This window comes from Oncorhynchus mykiss, chromosome 2, assembly GCF_057628025.1.
Source record: "Oncorhynchus mykiss isolate SJ-2025 chromosome 2, ASM5762802v1, whole genome shotgun sequence".
Lineage (NCBI taxonomy): Eukaryota > Metazoa > Chordata > Actinopteri > Salmoniformes > Salmonidae > Oncorhynchus > Oncorhynchus mykiss.
Genome location: NC_143023.1, coordinates 30,097,452 through 30,120,682, shown reverse-complemented (window position 1 = coordinate 30,120,682; position 23,231 = coordinate 30,097,452). Strand labels below are relative to the sequence as shown.

The window sequence follows — 23,231 nt, the reverse complement described above, 5'->3', positions numbered from 1 at the left end:
ACGAGACGGCCTACAGGGAGGAGGTGAGGGCCCTCGGAGTGTGGTGTCAGGAAAATAACCTCACACTCAATGTCAACAAAACAAAGGAGATGATCGTGGACTTCAGGAAACAGCAGAGGGAGAAGCCCCCTATCCATATCGACGGGACAGTAGTGGAGAAGGTGGAAAGTTCCTCGGCGTACACATCACGGACAAACTGAAATGGTCCACCCACACAGACACACAGCGTGGTGAAGAAGGCGCAGCAGCGCCTTTTCAACCTCAGGAGGCTGAAGAAATTTGGCTTGTCACCAAAAACACTCACAAACTTTTACAACTGCACAATCGAGAGCATCCTGTCGGATAGTACAGATATTTCTGTACTAACAGTTTTCACCAATGTTCTCTTTATAATACTATGATAATGTTATATCAGTGGAGGCTGCTGAGGGGAGGACGGCTCATAATAATGTCTGGAATGGAATCAAACTATGTGTTTGATGCATTTGATACCATTCCACTGATTCCGCTTCCAGCCATTAACACGAGCTCCTCCTCCCAAATGTATTTTACCTTTATTTAACTACGCAAGTCAGTTAAGAACAAATTCTTATTTTCAGTGACGGCCTAGGAACAGTGGGTTAACTGTCAGTTCAGGTGCAGAACGAAAGATTTGTACCTTGTCAGTTCGGGGATTTGAACTTGCAACCTTCCGGTTACTAGTCCAACGCTTTAACCACTAGGAGGTGCCACCAATCTCCTGTGTTTTCTGTTTAAACACTAAGTAAGGGTTGAGCCTTGGGGTACTCCCTTGGTGACAGGCAGTGGCTGAGACAAAAAAAAAACAGATTGCATACCAGAGAGAATACTATAGACATCAAGAAAGCCAGTCAATTGATTATTGACAAGTTTTCCAACACTTTTGATAAACGGGGAAAAATAGAAATAGGCCTATAACAGTTAGGATCAGCTTGATCTCCCCCTTTGGCGATATACCACAATCCCCCGAGGTGCCTTATTGCTATTTTTATTTATTTATTATTTAACTAGGCAAATCAGTTAAGAACAAATTCGTATTTTCAATGAAGGCCTACACCTGCCAAACACGGATGACGCAGGGCCAATTGTGCGCTGCCCTCTGGGCCTATCAATCACTGCCGGTTGTGATGATACAGCCTGGAAAAAATGGTTACCAACGTAATTTGAGTTTTGCTAAAACATAATATCAGTCAGTGTCTGATATATTTGTAATTTTATTTTGGCTATTACCGGTTTCTGTCTTCAATAGCATCAGCAGTTGTCGTGGCCGAGTGGTTAAGGCGATGGACTAGAAATCCATTGGGATCTTCCCGCGCAGGTTCGAATCCTGCCGACAACGTGATATTTTTCTCCTGTGATTGGTAATGCCCAGGCGTTTACATTGTATCAGCCTTCCTAAAATGCATTGTTATTTCATCAAGCATGTTAGCTAAATCACGTAGTTAGCTATGTAACGTTAGCTTGCTAAAACTGTTCCTCGCTTCACACCGTCAGCACCACTGACGATACACCCAGAAAAACGGACAGCGAAGATATAGATAGATGCCCTTCTTGAGGACATACTTGACGATGATTTCGATTCCCTTGCGCTAAACGTGAGTAAATAACCTTAGCTACATCGCCTTGCAATGTTGAATGCAGTTTTTTGTTGTTGTTGCTAACAGCATCTACTGTCCAGTAGTAGTAGCTAGCTAAAGTTAGCTGTTTGGATATCACACGGATGTATTAGCTAGCTATAATGAGATAAATATGAGGCTATGTTTGATTGTTTTTAGCCTGTTTCCAATGGAAAGGTTGCTTTCATTTTTGTCCTTCTGACTCCAATGCATTAGCTAACGTTACATTGCAAAAGGGCCGGCCCGTAGGTGGTGAATGTAGGAAACAACATCTCCACCCCGCTGATCCTCAACACTGGGGCCCCACAAGGGTGCGTTCTCAGCCCTCTCCTGTACTCCCTGTTCACCCATGACTGCGTGGCCATGCACGCCTCCAACTCAATCATCAAGTTTGCAGACGACACTACAGTGGTAGGCTTGATTACCAACAGCGACGAGACGGCCTACAGGGAGGAGGTGAGGGCCCTCGGAGTGTGGTGTCAGGAAAATAACCTCACACTCAATGTCAACAAAACAAAGGAGATGATCGTGGACTTCAGGAAACAGCAGAGGGAGAAGCCCCCTATCCATATCGACGGGACAGTAGTGGAGAAGGTGGAAAGTTCCTCGGCGTACACATCACGGACAAACTGAAATGGTCCACCCACACAGACACACAGCGTGGTGAAGAAGGCGCAGCAGCGCCTTTTCAACCTCAGGAGGCTGAAGAAATTTGGCTTGTCACCAAAAACACTCACAACTGCACAATCGAGAGCATCCTGTCGGATAGTACAGATATTTCTGTACTAACAGTTTTCACCAATGTTCTCTTTATAATACTATGATAATGTTATATCAGTGGAGGCTGCTGAGGGGAGGACGGCTCATAATAATGTCTGGAATGGAATCAAACTATGTGTTTGATGCATTTGATACCATTCCACTGATTCCGCTTCCAGCCATTAACACGAGCTCCTCCTCCCAAATGTATTTTACCTTTATTTAACTACACAAGTCAGTTAAGAACAAATTCTTATTTTCAGTGACGGCCTAGGAACAGTGGGTTAACTGTCGGTTCAGGGGCAGAACGAAAGATTTGTACCTTGTCAGTTCGGGGATTTGAACTTGCAACCTTCCGGTTACTAGTCCAACGCTTTAACCACTAGGAGGTGCCACCAATCTCCTGTGTTTTCTGTTTAAACAATAAGTAAGGGTTGAGCCTTGGGGTACTCCCTTGGTGACAGGCAGTGGCTGAGACAAAAAAAAAAACAGATTGCATACCAGAGAGAATACTATAGACATCAAGAAAGCCAGTCAATTGATTATTGACAAGTTTTCCAACACTTTTGATAAACGGGGAAAAATAGAAATAGGCCTATAACAGTTAGGATCAGCTTGATCTCCCCCTTTGGCGATATACCACAATCCCCCGAGGTGCCTTATTGCTATTTTTATTTATTTATTATTTAACTAGGCAAATCATTTAAGAACAAATTCGTATTTTCAATGAAGGCCTACACCTGCCAAACACGGATGACGCAGGGCCAATTGTGCGCTGCCCTCTGGGCCTATCAATCACTGCCGGTTGTGATGATACAGCCTGGAAAAAATGGTTACCAACGTAATTTGAGTTTTGCTAAAACATAATATCAGTCAGTGTCTGATATATTTGTAATTTTATGTTGGCTATTACCGGTTTCTGTCTTCAATAGCATCAGCAGTTGTCGTGGCCGAGTGGTTAAGGCGATGGACTAGAAATCCATTGGGATCTTCCCGCGCAGGTTCGAATCCTGCCGACAACGTGATAGTTTTCTCCTGTGATTGGTAATGCCCAGGCGTTACCAATTGAGATTGTTATTTCATCAAGCATGTTAGCTAAATCACGTAGTTAGCTATGTAACGTTAGCTTGCTAAAACTGTTCCTCGCTTCACACCGTCAGCACCACTGACGATATACCCAGAAAAACGGACAGCGAAGATATAGATGCCCTTCTTGAGGACATACTTGACGATGATTTCGATTCCCTTGCGCTAAACGTGAGTAAATAACCTTAGCTACATCGCCTTGCAATGTTGAATGCAGTTTTTTGTTGTTGTTGCTAACAGCATCTACTGTCCAGCTAAAGTTAGCTGTTTGGATATCACACGGATGTATTAGCTAGCTATAATGAGATAAATATGAGGCTATGTTTGATTGTTTTTAGCCTGTTTCCAATGGAAAGGTTGCTTTCATTTTTGTCCTTCTGACTCCAATGCATTAGCTAACGTTACATTGCAAAAGGGCCGGCCCGTAGGTGGTGAATGTAGGAAACAACATCTCCACCCCGCTGATCCTCAACACTGGGGCCCCACAAGGGTGCGTTCTCAGCCCTCTCCTGTACTCCCTGTTCACCCATGACTGCGTGGCCATGCACGCCTCCAACTCAATCATCAAGTTTGCAGACGACACTACAGTGGTAGGCTTGATTACCAACAGCGACGAGACGGCCTACAGGGAGGAGGTGAGGGCCCTCGGAGTGTGGTGTCAGGAAAATAACCTCACACTCAATGTCAACAAAACAAAGGAGATGATCGTGGACTTCAGGAAACAGCAGAGGGAGAAGCCCCCTATCCATATCGACGGGACAGTAGTGGAGAAGGTGGAAAGTTCCTCGGCGTACACATCACGGACAAACTGAAATGGTCCACCCACACAGACACACAGCGTGGTGAAGAAGGCGCAGCAGCGCCTTTTCAACCTCAGGAGGCTTAAGAAATTTGGCTTGTCACCAAAAACACTCACAAACTTTTACAACTGCACAATCGAGAGCATCCTGTCGGATAGTACAGATATTTCTGTACTAACAGTTTTCACCAATGTTCTCTTTATAATACTATGATAATGTTATATCAGTGGAGGCTGCTGAGGGGAGGACGGCTCATAATAATGTCTGGAATGGAATCAAACTATGTGTTTGATGCATTTGATACCATTCCACTGATTCCGCTTCCAGCCATTAACACGAGCTCCTCCTCCCAAATGTATTTTACCTTTATTTAACTACGCAAGTCAGTTAAGTACAAATTCTTATTTTCAGTGACGGCCTAGGAACAGTGGGTTAACTGTCAGTTCAGGGGCAGAACGAAAGATTTGTACCTTGTCAGTTCAGGGATTTGAACTTGCAACCTTCCGGTTACTAGTCCAACGCTTTAACCACTAGGAGGTGCCACCAATCTCCTGTGTTTTCTGTTTAAACAATAAGTAAGGGTTGAGCCTTGGGGTACTCCCTTGGTGACAGGCAGTGGCTGAGACAAAAAAAAAACAGATTGCATACCAGAGAGAATACTATAGACATCAAGAAAGCCAGTCAATTGATTATTGACAAGTTTTCCAACACTTTTGATAAACGGGGAAAAATAGAAATAGGCCTATAACAGTTAGGATCAGCTTGATCTCCCCCTTTGGCGATATACCACAATCCCCCGAGGTGCCTTATTGCTATTTTTATTTATTTATTATTTAACTAGGCAAATCAGTTAAGAACAAATTCGTATTTTCAATGAAGGCCTACACCTGCCAAACACGGATGACGCAGGGCCAATTGTGCGCTGCCCTCTGGGCCTATCAATCACTGCCGGTTGTGATGATACAGCCTGGAAAAAATGGTTACCAACGTAATTTGAGTTTTGCTAAAACATAATATCAGTCAGTGTCTGATATATTTGTAATTTTATGTTGGCTATTACCGGTTTCTGTCTTCAATAGCATCAGCAGTTGTCGTGGCCGAGTGGTTAAGGCGATGGACTAGAAATCCATTGGGATCTTCCCGCGCAGGTTCGAATCCTGCCGACAACGTGATATTTTTCTCCTGTGATTGGTAATGCCCAGGCGTTTACATTGTATCAGCCTTCCTAAAATGCATTGTTATTTCATCAAGCATGTTAGCTAAATCACGTAGTTAGCTATGTAACGTTAGCTTGCTAAAACTGTTACTCGCTTCACACCGTCAGCACCACTGACGATACACCCAGAAAAACGGACAGCGAAGATATAGATAGATGCCCTTCTTGAGGACATACTTGACGATGATTTCGATTCCCTTGCGCTAAACGTGAGTAAATAACCTTAGCTACATCGCCTTGCAATGTTGAATGCAGTTTTTTGTTGTTGTTGCTAACAGCATCTACTGTCCAGTAGTAGTAGCTAGCTAAAGTTAGCTGTTTGGATATCACACGGATGTATTAGCTAGCTATAATGAGATAAATATGAGGCTATGTTTGATTGTTTTTAGCCTGTTTCCAATGGAAAGGTTGGTTTCATTTTTGTCCTTCTGACTCCAATGCATTAGCTAACGTTACATTGCAAAAGGGCCGGCCCGTAGGTGGTGAATGTAGGAAACAACATCTCCACCCCGCTGATCCTCAACACTGGGGCCCCACAAGGGTGCGTTCTCAGCCCTCTCCTGTACTCCCTGTACCCATGACTGCGTGGCCATGCACGCCTCCAACTCAATCATCCAGTTTGCAGACGACACTACAGTGGTAGGCTTTATTACCAACAGCGACGAGACGGCCTACAGGGAGGAGGTGAGGGCCCTCGGAGTGTGGTGTCAGGAAAATAACCTCACACTCAATGTCAACAAAACAAAGGAGTTGATCGTGGACTTCAGGAAACAGCAGAGGGAGAAGCCCCCTATCCATATCGACGGGACAGTAGTGGAGAAGGTGGAAAGTTCCTCGGCGTACACATCACGGACAAACTGAAATGGTCCACCCACACAGACACACAGCGTGGTGAAGAAGGCGCAGCAGCGCCTTTTCAACCTCAGGAGGCTGAAGAAATTTGGCTTGTCACCAAAAACACTCACAAACTTTTACAACTGCACAATCGAGAGCATCCTGTCGGATAGTACAGATATTTCTGTACTAACAGTTTTCACCAATGTTCTCTTTATAATACTATGATAATGTTATATCAGTGGAGGCTGCTGAGGGGAGGACGGCTCATAATAATGTCTGGAAAGGAATCAAACTATGTGTTTGATGCATTTGATACCATTCCACTGATGCCGCTTCCAGCCATTACCACGAGCTCCTCCTCCCAAATGTATTTTACCTTTATTTAACTACGCAAGTCAGTTAAGAACAAATTCTTATTTTCAGTGACGGCCTAGGAACAGTGGGTTAACTGTCAGTTCAGGGGCAGAACGAAAGATTTGTACCTTGTCAGTTCAGGGATTTGAACTTGCAACCTTCCGGTTACTAGTCCAACGCTTTAACCACTAGGAGGTGCCACCAATCTCCTGTGTTTTCTATTTAAACAATAAGTAAGGGTTGAGCCTTGGGGTACTCCCTTGGTGACAGGCAGTGGCTGAGACAAAAAAAAACAGATTGCATACCAGAGAGAATACTATAGACATCAAGAAAGCCAGTCAATTGATTATTGACAAGTTTTCCAACACTTTTGATAAACGGGGAAAAATAGAAATAGGCCTATAACAGTTAGGATCAGCTTGATCTCCCCCTTTGGCGATATACCACAATCCCCCGAGGTGCCTTATTGCTATTTTTATTTATTTATTATTTAACTAGGCAAATCAGTTAAGAACAAATTCGTATTTTCAATGAAGGCCTACACCTGCCAAACACGGATGACGCAGGGCCAATTGTGCGCTGCCCTCTGGGCCTATCAATCACTGCCGGTTGTGATGATACAGCCTGGAAAAAATGGTTACCAACGTAATTTGAGTTTTGCTAAAACATAATATCAGTCAGTGTCTGATATATTTGTAATTTTATGTTGGCTATTACCGGTTTCTGTCTTCAATAGCATCAGCAGTTGTCGTGGCCGAGTGGTTAAGGCGATGGACTAGAAATCCATTGGGATCTTCCCGCGCAGGTTCGAATCCTGCCGACAACGTGATATTTTTCTCCTGTGATTGGTAATGCCCAGGCGTTTACATTGTATCAGCCTTCCTAAAATGCATTGTTATTTCATCAAGCATGTTAGCTAAATCACGTAGTTAGCTATGTAACGTTAGCTTGCTAAAACTGTTCCTCGCTTCACACCGTCAGCACCACTGACGATACACCCAGAAAAACGGACAGCGAAGATATAGATGCCCTTCTTGAGGACATACTTGACGATGATTTCGATTCCCTTGCGCTAAACGTGAGTAAATAACCTTAGCTACATCGCCTTGCAATGTTGAATGCAGTTTTTTGTTGTTGTTGCTAACAGCATCTACTGTCCAGTAGTAGTAGCTAGCTAAAGTTAGCTGTTTGGATATCACACGGATGTATTAGCTAGCTATAATGAGATAAATATGAGGCTATGTTTGATTGTTTTTAGCCTGTTTCCAATGGAAAGGTTGCTTTCATTTTTGTCCTTCTGACTCCAATGCATTAGCTAACGTTACATTGCAAAAGGGCCGGCCCATAGGTGGTGAATGTAGGAAACAACATCTCCACCCGGCTGATCCTCAACACTGGGGCCCCACAAGGGTGCGTTCTCAGCCCTCTCCTGTACTCCCTGTTCACCCATGACTGCGTGGCCATGCACGCCTCCAACTCAATCATCAAGTTTGCAGACGACACTACAGTGGTAGGCTTGATTACCAACAGCGACGAGACGGCCTACAGGGAGGAGGTGAGGGCCCTCGGAGTGTGGTGTCAGGAAAATAACCTCACACTCAATGTCAACAAAACAAAGGAGATGATCGTGGACTTCAGGAAACAGCAGAGGGAGAAGCCCCCTATCCATATCGACGGGACAGTAGTGGAGAAGGTGGAAAGTTCCTCGGCGTACACATCACGGACAAACTGAAATGGTCCACCCACACAGACACACAGCGTGGTGAAGAAGGCGCAGCAGCGCCTTTTCAACCTCAGGAGGCTGAAGAAATTTGGCTTGTCACCAAAAACACTCACAAACTTTTACAACTGCACAATCGAGAGCATCCTGTCGGATAGTACAGATATTTCTGTACTAACAGTTTTCACCAATGTTCTCTTTATAATACTATGATAATGTTATATCAGTGGAGGCTGCTGAGGGGAGGACGGCTCATAATAATTTCTGGAATGGAATCAAACTATGTGTTTGATGCATTTGATACCATTCCACTGATGCCGCTTCCAGCCATTACCACGAGCTCCTCCTCCCAAATGTATTTTACCTTTATTTAACTACGCAAGTCAGTTAAGAACAAATTCTTATTTTCAGTGACGGCCTAGGAACAGTGGGTTAACTGTCAGTTCAGGGGCAGAACGAAAGATTTGTACCTTGTCAGTTCAGGGATTTGAACTTGCAACCTTCCGGTTACTAGTCCAACGCTTTAACCACTAGGAGGTGCCACCAATCTCCTGTGTTTTCTATTTAAACAATAAGTAAGGGTTGAGCCTTGGGGTACTCCCTTGGTGACAGGCAGTGGCTGAGACAAAAAAAAAACAGATTGCATACCAGAGAGAATACTATAGACATCAAGAAAGCCAGTCTATTGATTATTGACAAGTTTTCCAACACTTTTGATAAACGGGGAAAAATAGAAATAGGCCTATAACAGTTAGGATCAGCTTGATCTCCCCCTTTGGCGATATACCACAATCCCCCGAGGTGCCTTATTGCTATTTTTATTTATTTATTATTTAACTAGGCAAATCAGTTAAGAACAAATTCGTATTTTCAATGAAGGCCTACACCTGCCAAACACGGATGACGCAGGGCCAATTGTGCGCTGCCCTCTGGGCCTATCAATCACTGCCGGTTGTGATGATACAGCCTGGAAAAAATGGTTACCAACGTAATTTGAGTTTTGCTAAAACATAATATCAGTCAGTGTCTGATATATTTGTAATTTTATGTTGGCTATTACCGGTTTCTGTCTTCAATAGCATCAGCAGTTGTCGTGGCCGAGTGGTTAAGGCGATGGACTAGAAATCCATTGGGATCTTCCCGCGCAGGTTCGAATCCTGCCGACAACGTGATATTTTTCTCCTGTGATTGGTAATGCCCAGGCGTTTACATTGTATCAGCCTTCCTAAAATGCATTGTTATTTCATCAAGCATGTTAGCTAAATCACGTAGTTAGCTATGTAACGTTAGCTTGCTAAAACTGTTCCTCGCTTCACACCGTCAGCACCACTGACGATACACCCAGAAAAACGGACAGCGAAGATATAGATGCCCTTCTTGAGGACATACTTGACGATGATTTCGATTCCCTTGCGCTAAACGTGAGTAAATAACCTTAGCTACATCGCCTTGCAATGTTGAATGCAGTTTTTTGTTGTTGTTGCTAACAGCATCTACTGTCCAGTAGTAGTAGCTAGCTAAAGTTAGCTGTTTGGATATCACACGGATGTATTAGCTAGCTATAATGAGATAAATATGAGGCTATGTTTGATTGTTTTTAGCCTGTTTCCAATGGAAAGGTTGCTTTCATTTTTGTCCTTCTGACTCCAATGCATTAGCTAACGTTACATTGCAAAAGGGCCGGCCCATAGGTGGTGAATGTAGGAAACAACATCTCCACCCCGCTGATCCTCAACACTGGGGCCCCACAAGGGTGCGTTCTCAGCCCTCTCCTGTACTCCCTGTTCACCCATGACTGCGTGGCCATGCACGCCTCCAACTCAATCATCAAGTTTGCAGACGACACTACAGTGGTAGGCTTGATTACCAACAGCGACGAGACGGCCTACAGGGAGGAGGTGAGGGCCCTCGGAGTGTGGTGTCAGGAAAATAACCTCACACTCAATGTCAACAAAACAAAGGAGATGATCGTGGACTTCAGGAAACAGCAGAGGGAGAAGCCCCCTATCCATATCGACGGGACAGTAGTGGAGAAGGTGGAAAGTTCCTCGGCGTACACATCACGGACAAACTGAAATGGTCCACCCACACAGACACACAGCGTGGTGAAGAAGGCGCAGCAGCGCCTTTTCAACCTCAGGAGGCTGAAGAAATTTGGCTTGTCACCAAAAACACTCACAAACTTTTACAACTGCACAATCGAGAGCATCCTGTCGGATAGTACAGATATTTCTGTACTAACAGTTTTCACCAATGTTCTCTTTATAATACTATGATAATGTTATATCAGTGGAGGCTGCTGAGGGGAGGACGGCTCATAATAATTTCTGGAATGGAATCAAACTATGTGTTTGATGCATTTGATACCATTCCACTGATGCCGCTTCCAGCCATTACCACGAGCTCCTCCTCCCAAATGTATTTTACCTTTATTTAACTACGCAAGTCAGTTAAGAACAAATTCTTATTTTCAGTAACGGCCTAGGAACAGTGGGTTAACTGTCAGTTCAGGGGCAGAACGAAAGATTTGTACCTTGTCAGTTCAGGGATTTGAACTTGCAACCTTCCGGTTACTAGTCCAACGCTTTAACCACTAGGAGGTGCCACCAATCTCCTGTGTTTTCTATTTAAACAATAAGTAAGGGTTGAGCCTTGGGGTACTCCCTTGGTGACAGGCAGTGGCTGAGACAAAAAAAAAACAGATTGCATACCAGAGAGAATACTATAGACATCAAGAAAGCCAGTCAATTGATTATTGACAAGTTTTCCAACACTTTTGATAAACGGGGAAAAATAGAAATAGGCCTATAACAGTTAGGATCAGCTTGATCTCCCCCTTTGGCGATATACCACAATCCCCCGAGGTGCCTTATTGCTATTTTTATTTATTTATTATTTAACTAGGCAAATCAGTTAAGAACAAATTCGTATTTTCAATGAAGGCCTACACCTGCCAAACACGGATGACGCAGGGCCAATTGTGCGCTGCCCTCTGGGCCTATCAATCACTGCCGGTTGTGATGATACAGCCTGGAAAAAATGGTTACCAACGTAATTTGAGTTTTGCTAAAACATAATATCAGTCAGTGTCTGATATATTTGTAATTTTATGTTGGCTATTACCGGTTTCTGTCTTCAATAGCATCAGCAGTTGTCGTGGCCGAGTGGTTAAGGCGATGGACTAGAAATCCATTGGGATCTTCCCGCGCAGGTTCGAATCCTGCCGACAACGTGATATTTTTCTCCTGTGATTGGTAATGCCCAGGCGTTTACATTGTATCAGCCTTCCTAAAATGCATTGTTATTTCATCAAGCATGTTAGCTAAATCACGTAGTTAGCTATGTAACGTTAGCTTGCTAAAACTGTTCCTCGCTTCACACCGTCAGCACCACTGACGATACACCCAGAAAAACGGACAGCGAAGATATAGATGCCCTTCTTGAGGACATACTTGACGATGATTTCGATTCCCTTGCGCTAAACGTGAGTAAATAACCTTAGCTACATCGCCTTGCAATGTTGAATGCAGTTTTTTGTTGTTGTTGCTAACAGCATCTACTGTCCAGTAGTAGTAGCTAGCTAAAGTTAGCTGTTTGGATATCACACGGATGTATTAGCTAGCTATAATGAGATAAATATGAGGCTATGTTTGATTGTTTTTAGCCTGTTTCCAATGGAAAGGTTGCTTTCATTTTTGTCCTTCTGACTCCAATGCATTAGCTAACGTTACATTGCAAAAGGGCCGGCCCGTAGGTGGTGAATGTAGGAAACAACATCTCCACCCCGCTGATCCTCAACACTGGGGCCCCACAAGGGTGCGTTCTCAGCCCTCTCCTGTACTCCCTGTTCACCCATGACTGCGTGGCCATGCACGCCTCCAACTCAATCATCAAGTTTGCAGACGACACTACAGTGGTAGGCTTGATTACCAACAGCGACGAGACGGCCTACAGGGAGGAGGTGAGGGCCCTCGGAGTGTGGTGTCAGGAAAATAACCTCACACTCAATGTCAACAAAACAAAGGAGATGATCGTGGACTTCAGGAAACAGCAGAGGGAGAAGCCCCCTATCCATATCGACGGGACAGTAGTGGAGAAGGTGGAAAGTTCCTCGGCGTACACATCACGGACAAACTGAAATGGTCCACCCACACAGACACACAGCGTGGTGAAGAAGGCGCAGCAGCGCCTTTTCAACCTCAGGAGGCTGAAGAAATTTGGCTTGTCACCAAAAACACTCACAAACTTTTACAACTGCACAATCGAGAGCATCCTGTCGGATAGTACAGATATTTCTGTACTAACAGTTTTCACCAATGTTCTCTTTATAATACTATGATAATGTTATATCAGTGGAGGCTGCTGAGGGGAGGACGGCTCATAATAATGTCTGGAATGGAATCAAACTATGTGTTTGATGCATTTGATACCATTCCACTGATTCCGCTTCCAGCCATTACCACGAGCTCCTCCTCCCAAATGTATTTTACCTTTATTTAACTACGCAAGTCAGTTAAGAACAAATTCTTATTTTCAGTGACGGCCTAGGAACAGTGGGTTAACTGTCAGTTCAGGGGCAGAACGAAAGATTTGTACCTTGTCAGTTCGGGGATTTGAACTTGCAACCTTCCGGTTACTAGTCCAACGCTTTAACCACTAGGAGGTGCCACCAATCTCCTGTGTTTTCTGTTTAAACAATAAGTAAGGGTTGAGCCTTGGGGTACTCCCTTGGTGACAGGCAGTGGCTGAGACAAAAAACAAACAGATTGCATACCAGAGAGAATACTATAGACATCAAGAAAGCCAGTCAATTGATTATTGACAAGTTTTCCAACACTTTTGATAAACGGGGAAAAATAGAAATAGGCCTATAACAGTTAGGATCAGCTTGATCTCCCCCTTTGGCGATATACCACAATCCCCCGAGGTGCCTTATTGCTATTTTTATTTATTTATTATTTAACTAGGCAAATCAGTTAAGAACAAATTCGTATTTTCAATGAAGGCCTACACCTGCCAAACACGGATGACGCAGGGCCAATTGTGCGCTGCCCTCTGGGCCTATCAATCACTGCCGGTTGTGATGATACAGCCTGGAAAAAATGGTTACCAACGTAATTTGAGTTTTGCTAAAACATAATATCAGTCAGTGTCTGATATATTTGTAATTTTATGTTGGCTATTACCGGTTTCTGTCTTCAATAGCATCAGCAGTTGTCGTGGCCGAGTGGTTAAGGCGATGGACTAGAAATCCATTGGGATCTTCCCGCGCAGGTTCGAATCCTGCCGACAACGTGATATTTTTCTCCTGTGATTGGTAATGCCCAGGCGTTTACATTGTATCAGCCTTCCTAAAATGCATTGTTATTTCATCAAGCATGTTAGCTAAATCACGTAGTTAGCTATGTAACGTTAGCTTGCTAAAACTGTTCCTCGCTTCACACCGTCAGCACCACTGACGATACACCCAGAAAAACGGACAGCGAAGATATAGATAGATGCCCTTCTTGAGGACATACTTGACGATGATTTCGATTCCCTTGCGCTAAACGTGAGTAAATAACCTTAGCTACATCGCCTTGCAATGTTGAATGCAGTTTTTTGTTGTTGTTGCTAACAGCATCTACTGTCCAGTAGTAGTAGCTAGCTAAAGTTAGCTGTTTGGATATCACACGGATGTATTAGCTAGCTATAATGAGATAAATATGAGGCTATGTTTGATTGTTTTTAGCCTGTTTCCAATGGAAAGGTTGCTTTCATTTTTGTCCTTCTGACTCCAATGCATTAGCTAACGTTACATTGCAAAAGGGCCGGCCCGTAGGTGGTGAATGTAGGAAACAACATCTCCACCCCGCTGATCCTCAACACTGGGGCCCCACAAGGGTGCGTTCTCAGCCCTCTCCTGTACTCCCTGTTCACCCATGACTGCGTGGCCATGCACGCCTCCAACTCAATCATCAAGTTTGCAGACGACACTACAGTGGTAGGCTTGATTACCAACAGCGACGAGACGGCCTACAGGGAGGAGGTGAGGGCCCTCGGAGTGTGGTGTCAGGAAAATAACCTCACACTCAATGTCAACAAAACAAAGGAGATGATCGTGGACTTCAGGAAACAGCAGAGGGAGAAGCCCCCTATCCATATCGACGGGACAGTAGTGGAGAAGGTGGAAAGTTCCTCGGCGTACACATCACGGACAAACTGAAATGGTCCACCCACACAGACACACAGCGTGGTGAAGAAGGCGCAGCAGCGCCTTTTCAACCTCAGGAGGCTGAAGAAATTTGGCTTGTCACCAAAAACACTCACAAACTTTTACAACTGCACAATCGAGAGCATCCTGTCGGATAGTACAGATATTTCTGTACTAACAGTTTTCACCAATGTTCTCTTTATAATACTATGATAATGTTATATCAGTGGAGGCTGCTGAGGGGAGGACGGCTCATAATAATGTCTGGAATGGAATCAAACTATGTGTTTGATGCATTTGATACCATTCCACTGATTCCGCTTCCAGCCATTACCACGAGCTCCTCCTCCCAAATGTATTTTACCTTTATTTAACTACGCAAGTCAGTTAAGAACAAATTCTTATTTTCAGTGACGGCCTAGGAACAGTGGGTTAACTGTCAGTTCAGGGGCAGAACAAAAGATTTGTACCTTGTCAGTTCGGGGATTTGAACTTGCAACCTTCCGGTTACTAGTCCAACGCTTTAACCACTAGGAGGTGCCACCAATCTCCTGTGTTTTCTGTTTAAACAATAAGTAAGGGTTGAGCCTTGGGGTACTCCCTTGGTGACAGGCAGTGGCTGAGACAAAAAAAAAACAGATTGCATACCAGAGAGAATACTATAGACATCAAGAAAGCCAGTCAATTGATTATTGACAAGTTTTCCAACACTTTTGATAAACGGGGAAAAATAGAAATAGGCCTATAACAGTTAGGATCAGCTTGATCTCCCCCTTTGGCGATATACCACAATCCCCCGAGGTGCCTTATTGCTATTTTTATTTATTTATTATTTAACTAGGCAAATCAGTTAAGAACAAATTCGTATTTTCAATGAAGGCCTACACCTGCCAAACACGGATGACGCAGGGCCAATTGTGCGCTGCCCTCTGGGCCTATCAATCACTGCCGGTTGTGATGATACAGCCTGGAAAAAATGGTTACCAACGTAATTTGAGTTTTGCTAAAACATAATATCAGTCAGTGTCTGATATATTTGTAATTTTATGTTGGCTATTACCGGTTTCTGTCTTCAATAGCATCAGCAGTTGTCGTGGCCGAGTGGTTAAGGCGATGGACTAGAAATCCATTGGGATCTTCCCGCGCAGGTTCGAACGTGATATTTTTCTCCTGTGATTGGTAATGCCCAGGCGTTTACATTGTATCAGCCTTCCTAAAATGCATTGTTATTTCATCAAGCATGTTAGCTAAATCACGTAGTTAGCTATGTAACGTTAGCTTGCTAAAACTGTTCCTCGCTTCACACCGTCAGCACCACTGACGATACACCCAGAAAAACGGACAGCGAAGATATAGATAGATGCCCTTCTTGAGGACATACTTGACGATGATTTCGATTCCCTTGCGCTAAACGTGAGTAAATAACCTTAGCTACATCGCCTTGCAATGTTGAATGCAGTTTTTTGTTGTTGTTGCTAACAGCATCTACTGTCCAGTAGTAGTAGCTAGCTAAAGTTAGCTGTTTGGATATCACACGGATGTATTAGCTAGCTATAATGAGATAAATATGAGGCTATGTTTGATTGTTTTTAGCCTGTTTCCAATGGAAAGGTTGCTTTCATTTTTGTCCTTCTGACTCCAATGCATTAGCTAACGTTACATTGCAAAAGGGCCGGCCCGTAGGTGGTGAATGTAGGAAACAACATCTCCACCCCGCTGATCCTCAACACTGGGGCCCCACAAGGGTGCGTTCTCAGCCCTCTCCTGTACTCCCTGTTCACCCATGACTGCGTGGCCATGCACGCCTCCAACTCAATCATCAAGTTTGCAGACGACACTACAGTGGTAGGCTTGATTACCAACAGCGACGAGACGGCCTACAGGGAGGAGGTGAGGGCCCTCGGAGTGTGGTGTCAGGAAAATAACCTCACACTCAATGTCAACAAAACAAAGGAGATGATCGTGGACTTCAGGAAACAGCAGAGGGAGAAGCCCCCTATCCATATCGACGGGACAGTAGTGGAGAAGGTGGAAAGTTCCTCGGCGTACACATCACGGACAAACTGAAATGGTCCACCCACACAGACACACAGCGTGGTGAAGAAGGCGCAGCAGCGCCTTTTCAACCTCAGGAGGCTGAAGAAATTTGGCTTGTCACCAAAAACACTCACAAACTTTTACAACTGCACAATCGAGAGCATCCTGTCGGATAGTACAGATATTTCTGTACTAACAGTTTTCACCAATGTTCTCTTTATAATACTATGATAATGTTATATCAGTGGAGGCTGCTGAGGGGAGGACGGCTCATAATAATGTCTGGAATGGAATCAAACTATGTGTTTGATGCATTTGATACCATTCCACTGATTCTGCTTCCAGCCATTACCACGAGCTCCTCCTCCCAAATGTATTTTACCTTTATTTAACTACGCAAGTCAGTTAAGAACAAATTCTTATTTTCAGTGACGGCCTAGGAACAGTGGGTTAACTGTCAGTTCAGGGGCAGAATGAAAGATTTGTACCTTGTCAGTTCGGGGATTTGAACTTGCAACCTTCCAGTTACTAGTCCAACGCTTTAACCACTAGGAGGTGCCACCAATCTCCTGTGTTTTCTGTTTAAACAATAAGTAAGGGTTGAGCCTTGGGGTACTCCCTTGGTGACAGGCAGTGGCTGAGACAAAAAACAAACAGATTGCATACCAGAGAGAATACTATAGACATCAAGAAAGCCAGTCAATTGATTATTGACAAGTTTTCCAACACTTTTGATAAACGGGGAAAAATAGAAATAGGCCTATAACAGTTAGGATCAGCTTGATCTCTCCCTTTGGCGATATACCACAATCCCCCGAGGTGCCTTATTGCTATTTTTATTTATTTATTATTTAACTAGGCAAATCAGTTAAGAACAAATTCGTATTTTCAATGAAGGCCTACACCTGCCAAACACGGATGACGCAGGGCCAATTGTGCGCTGCCCTCTGGGCCTATCAATCACTGCCGGTTGTGATGATACAGCCTGGAAAAAATGGTTACCAACGTAATTTGAGTTTTGCTAAAACATAATATCAGTCAGTGTCTGATATATTTGTAATTTTATGTTGGCTATTACCGGTTTCTGTCTTCAGTAGCATCAGCAGTTGTCGTGGCCGAGTGGTTAAGGCGATGGACTAGAAATCCATTGGGATCTTCCCGCGCAGGTTCGACTCCTGCCGACAACGTGATATTTTTCTCCTGTGATTGGTAATGCCCAGGCGTTTACATTGTATCAGCCTTCCTAAAATGCATTGTTATTTCATCAAGCATGTTAGCTAAATCACGTCGTTAGTTATGTAACGTTAGCTTGCTAAAACTGTTCCTCGCTTCACACCGTCAGCACCACTGACGATACACCCAGAAAAACGGACAGCGAAGATATAGATAGATGCCCTTCTTGAGGACATACTTGACGATGATTTCGATTCCCTTGCGCTAAACGTGAGTAAATAACCTTAGCTACATCGCCTTGCAATGTTGAATGCAGTTTTTTGTTGTTGTTGCTAACAGCATCTACTGTCCAGTAGTAGTAGCTAGCTAAAGTTAGCTGTTTGGATATCACACGGATGTATTAGCTAGCTATAATGAGATAAATATGAGGCTATGTTTGATTGTTTTTAGCCTGTTTCCAATGGAAAGGTTGCTTTCATTTTTGTCCTTCTGACTCCAATGCATTAGCTAACGTTACATTGCAAAAGGGCCGGCCCGTAGGTGGTGAATGTAGGAAACAACATCTCCACCCCGCTGATCCTCAACACTGGGGCCCCACAAGGGTGCGTTCTCAGCCCTCTCCTGTACTCCCTGTTCACCCATGACTGCGTGGCCATGCACGCCTCCAACTCAATCATCAAGTTTGCAGACGACACTACAGTGGTAGGCTTGATTACCAACAGCGACGAGACGGCCTACAGGGAGGAGGTGAGGGCCCTCGGAGTGTGGTGTCAGGAAAATAACCTCACACTCAATGTCAACAAAACAAAGGAGATGATCGTGGACTTCAGGAAACAGCAGAGGGAGAAGCCCCCTATCCATATCGACGGGACAGTAGTGGAGAAGGTGGAAAGTTCCTCGGCGTACACATCACGGACAAACTGAAATGGTCCACCCACACAGACACACAGCGTGGTGAAGAAGGCGCAGCAGCGCCTTTTCAACCTCAGGAGGCTGAAGAAATTTGGCTTGTCACCAAAAACACTCACAAACTTTTACAACTGCACAATCGAGAGCATCCTGTCGGATAGTACAGATATTTCTGTACTAACAGTTTTCACCAATGTTCTCTTTATAATACTATGATAATGTTATATCAGTGGAGGCTGCTGAGGGGAGGACGGCTCATAATAATGTCTGGAATGGAATCAAACTATGTGTTTGATGCATTTGATACCATTCCACTGATTCCGCTTCCAGCCATTACCACGAGCTCCTCCTCCCAAATGTATTTTACCTTTATTTAACTACGCAAGTCAGTTAAGAACAAATTCTTATTTTCAGTGACGGCCTAGGAACAGTGGGTTAACTGTCAGTTCAGGGGCAGAACGAAAGATTTGTACCTTGTCAGTTCGGGGATTTGAACTTGCAACCTTGCGGTTACTAGTCCAACGCTTTAACCACTAGGAGGTGCCACCAATCTCCTGTGTTTTCTGTTTAAACAATAAGTAAGGGTTGAGCCTTGGGGTACTCCCTTGGTGACAGGCAGTGGCTGAGACAAAAAACAAACAGATTGCATACCAGAGAGAATACTATAGACATCAAGAAAGCCAGTCAATTGATTATTGACAAGTTTTCCAACACTTTTGATAAACGGGGAAAAATAGAAATAGGCCTATAACAGTTAGGATCAGCTTGATCTCCCCCTTTGGCGATATACCACAATCCCCCGAGGTGCCTTATTGCTATTTTTATTTATTTATTATTTAACTAGGCAAATCAGTTAAGAACAAATTCGTATTTTCAATGAAGGCCTACACCTGCCAAACACGGATGACGCAGGGCCAATTGTGCGCTGCCCTCTGGGCCTATCAATCACTGCCGGTTGTGATGATACAGCCTGGAAAAAATGGTTACCAACGTAATTTGAGTTTTGCTAAAACATAATATCAGTCAGTGTCTGATATATTTGTAATTTTATGTTGGCTATTACCGGTTTCTGTCTTCAATAGCATCAGCAGTTGTCGTGGCCGAGTGGTTAAGGCGATGGACTAGAAATCCATTGGGATCTTCCCGCGCAGGTTCGACTCCTGCCGACAACGTGATATTTTTCTCCTGTGATTGGTAATGCCCAGGCGTTTACATTGTATCAGCCTTCCTAAAATGCATTGTTATTTCATCAAGCATGTTAGCTAAATCACGTAGTTAGCTATGTAACGTTAGCTTGCTAAAACTGTTCCTCGCTTCACACCGTCAGCACCACTGACGATACACCCAGAAAAACGGACAGCGAAGATATAGATAGATGCCCTTCTTGAGGACATACTTGACGATGATTTCGATTCCCTTGCGCTAAACGTGAGTAAATAACCTTAGCTACATCGCCTTGCAATGTTGAATGCAGTTTTTTGTTGTTGTTGCTAACAGCATCTACTGTCCAGTAGTAGTAGCTAGCTAAAGTTAGCTGTTTGGATATCACACGGATGTATTAGCTAGCTATAATGAGATAAATATGAGGCTATGTTTGATTGTTTTTAGCCTGTTTCCAATGGAAAGGTTGCTTTCATTTTTGTCCTTCTGACTCCAATGCATTAGCTAACGTTACATTGCAAAAGGGCCGGCCCGTAGGTGGTGAATGTAGGAAACAACATCTCCACCCCGCTGATCCTCAACACTGGGGCCCCACAAGGGTGCGTTCTCAGCCCTCTCCTGTACTCCCTGTTCACCCATGACTGCGTGGCCATGCACGCCTCCAACTCAATCATCAAGTTTGCAGACGACACTACAGTGGTAGGCTTGATTACCAACAGCGACGAGACGGCCTACAGGGAGGAGGTGAGGGCCCTCGGAGTGTGGTGTCAGGAAAATAACCTCACACTCAATGTCAACAAAACAAAGGAGATGATCGTGGACTTCAGGAAACAGCAGAGGGAGAAGCCCCCTATCCATATCGACGGGACAGTAGTGGAGAAGGTGGAAAGTTCCTCGGCGTACACATCACGGACAAACTGAAATGGTCCACCCACACAGACACACAGCGTGGTGAAGAAGGCGCAGCAGCGCCTTTTCAACCTCAGGAGGCTGAAGAAATTTGGCTTGTCACCAAAAACACTCACAAACTTTTACAACTGCACAATCGAGAGCATCCTGTCGGATAGTACAGATATTTCTGTACTAACAGTTTTCACCAATGTTCTCTTTATAATACTATGATAATGTTATATCAGTGGAGGCTGCTGAGGGGAGGACGGCTCATAATAATGTCTGGAATGGAATCAAACTATGTGTTTGATGCATTTGATACCATTCCACTGATTCCGCTTCCAGCCATTACCACGAGCTCCTCCTCCCAAATGTATTTTACCTTTATTTAACTACGCAAGTCAGTTAAGAACAAATTCTTATTTTCAGTGACGGCCTAGGAACAGTGGGTTAACTGTCAGTTCAGGGGCAGAACGAAAGATTTGTACCTTGTCAGCTCAGGGATTTGAACTTGCAACCTTCCGGTTACTAGTCCAACATTTTAACCACTAGGAGGTGCCACCAATCTCCTGTGTTTTCTGTTTAAACAATAAGTAAGGGTTGAGCCTTGGGGTACTCCCTTGGTGACAGGCAGTGGCTGAGACAAAAAAAAAAAAGATTGCATACCAGAGAGAATACTATAGACATCAAGAAAGCCAGTCAATTGATTATTGACAAGTTTTCCAACACTTTTGATAAACGGGGAAAAATAGAAATAGGCCTATAACAGTTAGGATCAGCTTGATCTCCCCCTTTGGCGATATACCACAATCCCCCGAGGTGCCTTATTGCTATTTTTATTTATTTATTATTTAACTAGGCAAATCAGTTAAGAACAAATTCGTATTTTCAATGAAGGCCTACACCTGCCAAACACGGATGACGCAGGGCCAATTGTGCGCTGCCCTCTGGGCCTATCAATCACTGCCGGTTGTGATGATACAGCCTGGAAAAAATGGTTACCAACGTAATTTGAGTTTTGCTAAAACATAATATCAGTCAGTGTCTGATATATTTGTAATTTTATGTTGGCTATTACCGGTTTCTGTCTTCAACAGCATCAGCAGTTGTCGTGGCCGAGTGGTTAAGGCGATGGACTAGAAATGCATTGGGATCTTCCCGCGCAGGTTCGAATCCTGCCGACAACGTGATATTTTTCTCCTGTGATTGGTAATGCCCAGGCATTGTATCAGCCTTCCTAAAATGCATTGTTATTTCATCAAGCATGTTAGCTAAATCACGTAGTTAGCTATGTAACGTTAGCTTGCTAAAACTGTTCCTCGCTTCACACCGTCAGCACCACTGACGATATACCCAGAAAAACGGACAGCGAAGATATAGATGCCCTTCTTGAGGACATACTTGACGATGATTTCGATTCCCTTGCGCTAAACGTGAGTAAATAACCTTAGCTACATCGCCTTGCAATGTTGAATGCAGTTTTTTGTTGTTGTTGCTAACAGCATCTACTGTCCAGTAGTAGTAGCTAGCTAAAGTTAGCTGTTTGGATATCACACGGATGTATTAGCTAGCTATAATGAGATAAATATGAGGCTATGTTTGATTGTTTTTAGCCTGTTTCCAATGGAAAGGTTGCTTTCATTTTTGTCCTTCTGACTCCAATGCATTAGCTAACGTTACATTGCAAAAGGGCCAGCCCGTAGGTGGTGAATGTAGGAAACAACATCTCCACCCCGCTGATCCTCAACACTGGGGCCCCACAAGGGTGCGTTCTCAGCCCTCTCCTGTACTCCCTGTTCACCCATGACTGCGTGGCCATGCACGCCTCCAACTCAATCATCAAGTTTGCAGACGACACTACAGTGGTAGGCTTGATTACCAACAGCGACGAGACGGCCTACAGGGAGGAGGTGAGGGCCCTCGGAGTGTGGTGTCAGGAAAATAACCTCACACTCAATGTCAACAAAACAAAGGAGATGATCGTGGACTTCAGGAAACAGCAGAGGGAGAAGCCCCCTATCCATATCAACGGGACAGTAGTGGAGAAGGTGGAAAGTTCCTCGGCGTACACATCACGGACAAACTGAAATGGTCCACCCACACAGACACACAGCGTGGTGAAGAAGGCGCAGCAGCGCCTTTTCAACCTCAGGAGGCTGAAGAAATTTGGCTTGTCACCAAAAACACTCACAAACTTTTACAACTGCACAATCGAGAGCATCCTGTCGGATAGTACAGATATTTCTGTACTAACAGTTTTCACCAATGTTCTCTTTATAATACTATGATAATGTTATATCAGTGGAGGCTGCTGAGGGGAGGACGGCTCATAATAATGTCTGGAATGGAATCAAACTATGTGTTTGATGCATTTGATACCATTCCACTGATTCCGCTTCCAGCCATTACCACGAGCTCCTCCTCCCAAATGTATTTTACCTTTATTTAACTACGCAAGTCA

General features: G+C 44.1%; 9 non-coding genes across 9 annotated transcripts; all 9 read left to right on the top strand.

The window, feature by feature from the left end:
• Nucleotides 1-1,275: 1,275 nt before the first annotated feature.
• trnas-aga (transfer RNA serine (anticodon AGA)) lies at nt 1,276-1,357 on the top strand. Its single transcript has one exon. It is a non-coding gene; the product is annotated as a tRNA-Ser (tRNA).
• A 1,976-nt stretch (nt 1,358-3,333) lies between these two features.
• On the top strand, nt 3,334-3,415 carry trnas-aga (transfer RNA serine (anticodon AGA)). The gene has a single exon. It is a non-coding gene; the product is annotated as a tRNA-Ser (tRNA).
• A 1,951-nt stretch (nt 3,416-5,366) lies between these two features.
• On the top strand, nt 5,367-5,448 carry trnas-aga (transfer RNA serine (anticodon AGA)). Its single transcript has one exon. It is a non-coding gene; the product is annotated as a tRNA-Ser (tRNA).
• A 1,982-nt stretch (nt 5,449-7,430) lies between these two features.
• Nucleotides 7,431-7,512, top strand: trnas-aga (transfer RNA serine (anticodon AGA)). Its single transcript has one exon. It is a non-coding gene; the product is annotated as a tRNA-Ser (tRNA).
• A 1,981-nt stretch (nt 7,513-9,493) lies between these two features.
• Nucleotides 9,494-9,575, top strand: trnas-aga (transfer RNA serine (anticodon AGA)). Its single transcript has one exon. It is a non-coding gene; the product is annotated as a tRNA-Ser (tRNA).
• Nucleotides 9,576-11,556: 1,981 nt separating this feature from the next.
• On the top strand, nt 11,557-11,638 carry trnas-aga (transfer RNA serine (anticodon AGA)). Its single transcript has one exon. It is a non-coding gene; the product is annotated as a tRNA-Ser (tRNA).
• A 1,981-nt stretch (nt 11,639-13,619) lies between these two features.
• Nucleotides 13,620-13,701, top strand: trnas-aga (transfer RNA serine (anticodon AGA)). The gene has a single exon. It is a non-coding gene; the product is annotated as a tRNA-Ser (tRNA).
• Nucleotides 13,702-17,741: 4,040 nt separating this feature from the next.
• On the top strand, nt 17,742-17,823 carry trnas-aga (transfer RNA serine (anticodon AGA)). Its single transcript has one exon. It is a non-coding gene; the product is annotated as a tRNA-Ser (tRNA).
• A 1,985-nt stretch (nt 17,824-19,808) lies between these two features.
• Nucleotides 19,809-19,890, top strand: trnas-aga (transfer RNA serine (anticodon AGA)). The gene has a single exon. It is a non-coding gene; the product is annotated as a tRNA-Ser (tRNA).
• The last annotated feature ends 3,341 nt before the right edge of the window (nt 19,891-23,231 follow it).